General features: G+C 36.6%; 1 long non-coding RNA gene across 1 annotated transcript in view; it reads left to right on the top strand.

The window, feature by feature from the left end:
* The window catches only part of LOC119474101, a 56,229-nt gene extending 48,633 nt beyond the window's left edge, over positions 1 to 7,596 (top strand). The window contains exon 3 of the long non-coding RNA XR_005203394.1: positions 7,008 to 7,596. This is a non-coding gene — a long non-coding RNA (uncharacterized LOC119474101). The remainder of the gene's footprint in view (positions 1 to 7,007) is intronic.
* Positions 7,597 to 7,897: the final 301 nt, after the last annotated feature.

Genomic DNA, 7,897 nt, shown 5'->3' on the forward strand with positions numbered 1-7,897 from the left:
GAGAGGGAAGCAAAAGCCAGATTATAGAGGCCACATTAGGAGTTTGGGTTTCCTTGTGTAGACAATGGAGAGTCACCAAAGGATTTAGAACAGGAGAGTTTTCATGGCTACATTTGCATTTTTGAAAAATATATATAGCAGGAAATACCTAATATTATAGACCACAAGGTAGTCCTTAGTAATTTGATGCCTGAGAGGAAATTGCCAGATATCCAGAGGCAGGCTATGGGCCCTTGGCTCTGCTTCTTTTGGACTGCCAGCTGAATGAAGTGTCCCTGCTTAGCATCCCTATTTTAGGAAGAACGAGAAGAAACTGGGACTGAGATTTTAGATAGCACTAACTAAAGGCAATAAAAAGATAAAAATTTATAGTGGAAATGAATGCTTTTTTTTTTTTTTTTTTTTTTTTTTGTAAGTAAGCATTCACCTAAAAGAGTGGTGCCTTTTCCCAAAGATGCTACCACATTGCTCAATACATTTCTGGAATTTCTCTTTTGGAATTTCTTTAATGTCCAGCTTGGGTTCACGTCTTTTTATGGTTGCATTTTTTAAATTTTATACTCCAAAATAAGCACTACTCAATCTGATTTCTTATCTTCCTTACTAGACCTAGCACTGAATTGACTTTTGATGTATTCCCAAAGTTAAATCCATCTTTACAGGATGAAAGTTTGTTACCTCTGAAGATATTCAAGAAAGTTCCTGGTCAAGAAGTTATCAGCTGCAAGTTTCTTGACCCTCAGTCTCAGAGATCGCCTATGAAACAGGGCTGATAATAACCTCTTTCCTGCCTCCACCCCATTCAGTTATTGTAAAGATGCTACCAGAAAACATGGGAAAGCCTTTTGTAGGATGCTGCATCAGTGGGTGCTATTTTTGTTGTCCTACACTTTGCAGGCAATTCCAAACTGTGCATTTGCCACATCGTGGTGTCTGTCTGTTCAAAAAAAAGAAAACATAAAGAAACAATCTGTATGTTCTTACAGATTGTTTACTTCATGAGAGTAGGGCCTGGGTCATATTTGGCTTTGTTTCACCAGTGTCCAGCATTGGCATCGTGCATTAAAAGCCCCCAGATGTATTTTGAATGAATAATTGAGTCTAGTTCATTGCCTTATCCTCAAATCACATATATAAGAAATAAATAATGCACTTGAGATTATTCAGTTCAAATAATAGACTCAGAGGCTACTTGAGTTTCTTCAAGTAGTTTGTCATTAGGAACCAGCTGTTCTCCATCTCTGAAGGGGCAAGGACAAAGGGCTAATGAAATCAATCAATCTGAAAGCATAAAGGCTCTTAAGCTTTTTTTCTGTGCCCTTTACTTTGACTGCATTAAAAAATAACTAGGAACATTTTTTTTAATTACTAATGCTGGGACCCCATCCCAGCACAATTAAATAAATACTCTGGAGTAGGAAGCCTGGCACTGATAGTTTTTAAAGCTACTTGGTGGTTTTAACATGCAACCTGCATCTGATGCAGGGGCTCTAGAACTATGCTTTGAGAAACACTGCTTTAAAAAATAAAAATTTTAAAGGGCCTTCTCTCTAGTTCTACATAAGGTGCTATAGGAGATGGAAAAGAACATAAGGCATGTTCCCACTGCAGTCTATTAAGGGAATAAAAACTAGCAATCAATCACTAATATGAATGAGTGGAAAAGCAACTGCCAGTATTTGCTGAGCTATGAGAGATCATGAAAAGGTGGACTTACGCTGAGCCTGAGACTTTCTGCAGAGTCTGGGAGATGGTTTAGGGAGTTTATCATCAAAATATAAGACAGTCTCTGCACACAAAAGGAAATTGACTGTTAGCTTAGCAGTCCTTCTAGTACCAGCCAACAGGAGTGACCAGTACAAAGGGTCTGAAGGCCTTATTCCCAGCACAAATCACCATGTTTGGCACTGGGGATGCAACAGTGAACAAGACTCAAACTATCTCAGACAACTGAGTCTGTTCACAATTAAGTAAACAAGCAATTACAAAATTAGGAGACTTGATGAAAGAAATGAAATAAGGTTGGTGAAATAGGAAGCACCAGTTGTTGGAGGGTTTTTAAGGATCAGACTGAGGTATTTAGTTCAGTCTAATATGATAACCAGTAGTTTCTGATCAAAAGAATGCTATAAAGGAAATGTGTAAGAACGATTATTTTTTAAGCTTTGGATCTAGAAAGGAAGTAGTACAGATATAGAACAATTAGGACACCTGCAACAATCTTAAGATTGGGTGGTAAGTTCCTAAGTTAGGGTGGCTTGGATGTGGGAAGGAGAGATTTATAGAATTCCCAATGAAAAATATAGCTGTTTACATTATGTAAGTATAAATAATTTAAGTTCATTTAAATTGGAAATGAATTGCTAATGTCGGAATTCTATATTGGGCTACTTATTGTGTGTCTGAGAATCAGTTCCTCTCTTGATGTTTTCCACTGATACAAATTGCTATCGTATTTTAGTCTATTTCACAATTGAGGAAGAACTTTAAAAACTGGATATCAAGTTAGCGAGGTCAGTCTAGGTCTCGGTCTTTTTTGAAGAATCAGTTGTATACTTCTGTTTATAATTTTACACAGCCCCATACCAAAAATAAAAAAGGCAACAAAAAACCACTTTCCTGTCAAACACAACCTCTGTGAAAATAGTAAGCCTCCCTATTTCTGTAACACACTATAAAGTCAATGTTATTTGAGAATCTGAGCCTATGTGAAATTTTTTATTAATCAAACCTAAATTTTTATTAATCAAACCTAAATTTTTATTTTTGCCTTCAAGTGAACAAGCTCTACAATTTTCATATGTAAATGATCAGTGTGTAATTAATTCCAAAAAAATTCACTACTCTTCTTGGGCCAATTCCATAACCAGCCACAGAGTGGATAGAGTTATTGGGACATACACGATTGTAAACTATCAGACCCCCTGTACTCAAATTAAGTCTGTATTATGTGTCTGCTTGTGTATCCTCATAGGAGACCATAAGGGACTTTGTACTACAAAAAGACCATTATGTCTTGAATAACTCAAGTTAGTCCCAGATGACTATCTTTTCAGTTAAAAAATAAATTTAAACAAAATGTAAATGTAAACATGTTTCCAACTCAAATATCCATTTCAACCACTGAAGCACAAGCTAGCACCAAGTCCTTTATTATTTTTGACGTTTATGACTTTTGTGTTTGTTGGAAACAAGTTCTCAGGTGGCTGTATCTGTTCTTTATAACTCTTTTGTATTTGCTGGAAATACAATTTCTCAATTTTCTATCCGTAAAATAAAATAAGACCTGCATCATAAGGATCTTAGGATAATTAAGATGACAGACTTAAAGTAGTGATCATATAGCAAGTGTTCTATAAATGTTATGACTAATTCCTTTAGCTCTGTGGTAGGCATACAGAGATGTCTTTGGGGAGATGATTTAAGTATATTAATTTTTATCTGTTTTCTACTTAATATCTTTGCTTTTCATTATCAAACAATGGATTTCAATAGCAATTCAGAGCTGAATTTTTGTGTGTTAGTTAACTTACAAAATTTAAGCCTTTTCGCGATTTGCTTTCAAGGCCCTCTGCTCTTTGGGTCCTTTTGCACTCCACCCTTTCGTGCTCCCAATTCGTCAGTCCCCATCCTGGCCTTTCACACATTCCACAGTTTCTTGTGTCATGTTTCCCCTGTCTAAAAACTTCTTTTCCATTTCCCTTTATTATAATCTCATTCTTCCTTTAAGGCCCAGTTCGATCATTCTTTTCTTCTACAAAGTCCCTTCCTCTTCCTGATGTAGTACAAATCTCCATCCAAGTCTATCCATCCCAGAAGATTCTAATGGTTTCCATGGGACAATCCATGGTGCCACCCAAGAGTCTTGGGTCCAGTTACCTTGAAGGCCTCACCTTCAGGGTGGTGTGGATTGCAGACTGAATTCTTCTACTTGGAAGGAGTATTTGTACATACACACACACTCATTTATCACAAAAGGACATTCTTCTGATTATGCTTTTATTTCTCTTAAAGATTAAATATTATTTCCAAATAACCAGCCATGCTAAGTATTATGATATTAAAGCTGAAGTAGTTTGTAAGCTGATAGCCCTTTCTTTCCTCTGAGTTTAGGTTTGTCATTAATCAAAATGTTGAACTTGCTTAGTGCAGTGGTGTATGAAACAAACAGTTGAAAAAGACAGCTCCTTTAACTTATGGCTCTATGGTTTTTTTCAAATTTGTAAGGAAGCCTGTTTCTTCTTGCGGACTTTGTGCTATTATTCATGTGTCTAGAGTTCATTTTTTATACCAGAGCCAACTAAATCCAATAGTTGCAAGATTCTCTCATGTCATAGAAAGTACGAAGGTGCCTTTTTATATTCTTAATTGACAACTTTCTCATCACGTCATTTTTGAATTCTCCATATTACATGGATTCTCCATGTAATATCCCTAGAAATTGATATTGCGAAAAACCATCTGTATCTCTGGGCAGAGAACAGGAGAATTTTTTAAATAGAAGAATATGTATATGAAGAGGTATTAATAAGATAGTAGGTTTGTTTTCTCATATCAGTTCAGGAGTATTGATGAAATTGTTTTAAAGGGCATATGGTTCTTGCTACACTTTCTTGTGATGGATTAGACAACACCAGCCAGCCCATAAGCGCTTGGAAAGCTGCTGCTAAGCATGTACTGAAGTGCAGTAGAGGGGTCTAGACTCCCCATGATGTGTGGTAAAGGACCTTTAACAGGACAGTCCTACCATTCTTCTGCAGTTACTCCTCATCAGTGGTAATATTACAATTTTAAAGAGTGTATTTTGTGGGGGATGCAGCAAAGAATGTAAGAAGTGTTGAAGAAAAAGGCTACCTCTCAATAACTGGGGGGGAAAAGGCTTAATTTATTACTTAAGTAAAGAAGAGCTGTGCTTTTAGGCACAGTGTCTCTACGCAAAAGCAGGTGGCAAATCTTACATAGCGTTTTGGGGTCAGGAATTGTTTAGGTGTAGCTATTAGCCTCAAAAGCACTATTATTCAAAAGAGACAATTGTTGATGGGCTGGCTTTCAGAAGCATATTCACTGGAGTGAGTCTGCAGCTGATGGGCCAACTTTCAAAAGCATGTGGCTATCACTGGTTAATTGGCTTTCAGAGGTGTATTTACTAAAGTGAGTTGCCACTGATCATTTAGACCTTGGTGAGTCATCATTAATTGCTTAAATCTGGTTTAATTGTTTTTCCAACTGATTCTAGTGGTTTACTTAATACCATGACTGTAGAACAGTCAGCCTTTTTCTGGGAGTTAGAGATTGTCTTAATTTGAGAAGCTAATATCTAAACACTATAGGAAATTGAAAGCACAAGAATATTAGGCTTTGCAATAATTATACAGTACATTTTTTAAATAAAGGTGTTTGCTAAAGGAATGGAAGATAAAAACTTGGCAGCTCCACATGTGAAATAGCATGTTCAGGTATTGAGATCAGTTATTAAATTTGATACAAATAATGTATCATTAATAATATAGTTCCACACATGGTGGCACGTGCTTGTAATCGCAGCTGCTTGGAAGGCTGAGGCAAGGTGCTCACTTGAGCCCAGGAGTTTCAGACCATCTGGGGCAACATAGCAAGATCTTGTCTCAAAAATACTAATAATAATAATGAAGTATAAAAATGTGAATGTGACTTAGGTCATTCAGTAAATTAAAGTAGATTCTAGATCATCCATATATATCACTCCTACTTATTACATTCCAGTAAGCTTTCTTAGGTGGGACAAAAGAAGGTAGAAATGGTACATAAGCCTCAACTGTCAGCCCTGGTGAGTAGCAGCTACTGAACCCTTAGTAATGATGGTATCACTAAAATTGTGACATTTTATTTCCCTCCTAAAATCTTTTTAGAATTCTTTAAAATCTGGGTTATATCCATGGGAGTTTGCCATACAAGTAAATATCACTCATAATTTCTGCTGCTGTAGGGAGAAAAGGATGAGGGATCTTCACTACTACCTACTTACTGCCCAGATCTCCGCTTATATGGGGCAAAAGATATTAGCATCATATTTGGGTTTCAAATGAAAGTTACAACAGGCATACAAGAAGTATTAATACTACAGTTTAACCCTATCTGCTGTGATGAAGAAAAGTGTGTATAGTGTATAACTGATAGGAAAAGACTTAGGAGTTTTATTTGTTTAGAAATTGAACTTTTCTCTTTCCAAATTCATTCAGCTGTTCTGAAGTCTGCTCTTTTGACTTCCCTGTTTATTCCTGACACCTCGTATGGGGCACAGCTAATTACTAACATATTTCACTGATCCTAAAGATAGCTAGCTTATGACCTCTTAGGATTCCAGCATATGCTGATACCTTAAGACCAGTAAGCTTTTGATGAAGTAAGAGAGCAGGACTGGTTAGGTTGTTGTAATCAACAGTAGAAGGAAATTAGTCCATAGAGTTATGTCAAAAGTTTAGTTTCCTTTTGTATGAAGAAAATATTTTTTTAAACCAGCAATTCCCCAGGAAAGGGAGTCATAACCCCATTTGAACATCATTTTTAAATTAGCTTAATGTATTCCCTACTCTTGACCCATGTAACTGTTGAAATTTTTAAAAATCAGATAGGACTGGTTTATTGTCTTGAGTTTTGTTCTGCAACCTGACTCACTCTGGCTAAAGGAACGTGTTCTTTAAAGGAAGCAGTGTCCTCTGAGTTTACTTTGAGGAACACTTCTGTATAGAACTCTTTTAACCTCCCATCAGGGGAAAAACCTCAAGTGAAAACTGAGGCAAAAATACTCTACTAGAAATATAAACCAACAGAACAAACTCCAGACATGTTTTTCAAATTTAAGAGTTTTCTGAGAAGTTGGTTTCCGTGTGGTGTAAGCACCAGTAAACAATAAACCCATCTTGGTGTTCTGTACGCTTATGGTTCATTATGCCAATGATAGTAGAGTATAGAATTTCTGCTTTAAGTTCCCATGCAAGAATCACTGAACCATCTCTCTCCCTCTTTAGGATGTCACATGTACTTCAGTTTGAGGATAAAAGCAGAAAAGTGAAAGATGCAAGCATGCAAGACTCAGATACATTTGAAATCTATGATCCTCGGAATCCAGTGAATAAAAGAAGGAGGGAAGAAAGCAAAAAGCTGATGAGAGAGAAAAAAGAAAGAAGATAAAATAACAATAACCAGAACTTGCTGGAAATGTGCCAGCAATAGCCTTGTAACAGCCATTGTTCCCAACAGCATCACTTAGGGGTGTGAAAAGAAGTATTTCCAAACCTGTTGTCTGGTTTTGAAAAACAATTATCTTGTTTTGCAAATTGTGGAATGATGTAAGTAAATGCTTTCAGTTACTGGTACATGCGTTTTTTCCTGACTGACCTTTTATATTGCTAAATCTGAAATAAAATAATTTTCCTTCCACGTTACATGTTAACCATTTGCAGACTATGCAAACCTGTTTGTGTCCTTTCACCCTAAAATATGTGAAGCCTTCCTTTTCAAGATTTTTTAATAAGAAGTTCTTACGGAAAGAATATTTGTGGGAAACCTCCCTTTCACTAACTTTGGAGTAAAATAAAAGATTATAAATAAAAAATAGAATATAAATATGGGTGAGGTTTTTTGCATATAAATATTTCAGAATATCCAAGCCAACCTCATGCCTTTAGTCTTGAGGAACCCCCAAATGAACATTCAAGCCTTCATGTAGGCCAGTGCCTGGGTTTTATGGACACAGTCAAGGTACTTTAACACTCTAAGTAACATCAGCCAGGCTCACTGCATGCCCAGCCTGACACCTGGCCCCCTGCCTACTCCTCTGTCCTTCTCAGCACAGCAATACCAAGAGAACATGCAGAGGTCCCATTCTGACAATAAAAACTCATTAAGAATTTAACTT

The sequence above is a fragment of the Cebus imitator genome, unplaced genomic scaffold (assembly GCF_001604975.1).
Source record: "Cebus imitator isolate Cc_AM_T3 unplaced genomic scaffold, Cebus_imitator-1.0 Scaffold211, whole genome shotgun sequence".
Taxonomy (NCBI): domain Eukaryota; kingdom Metazoa; phylum Chordata; class Mammalia; order Primates; family Cebidae; genus Cebus; species Cebus imitator.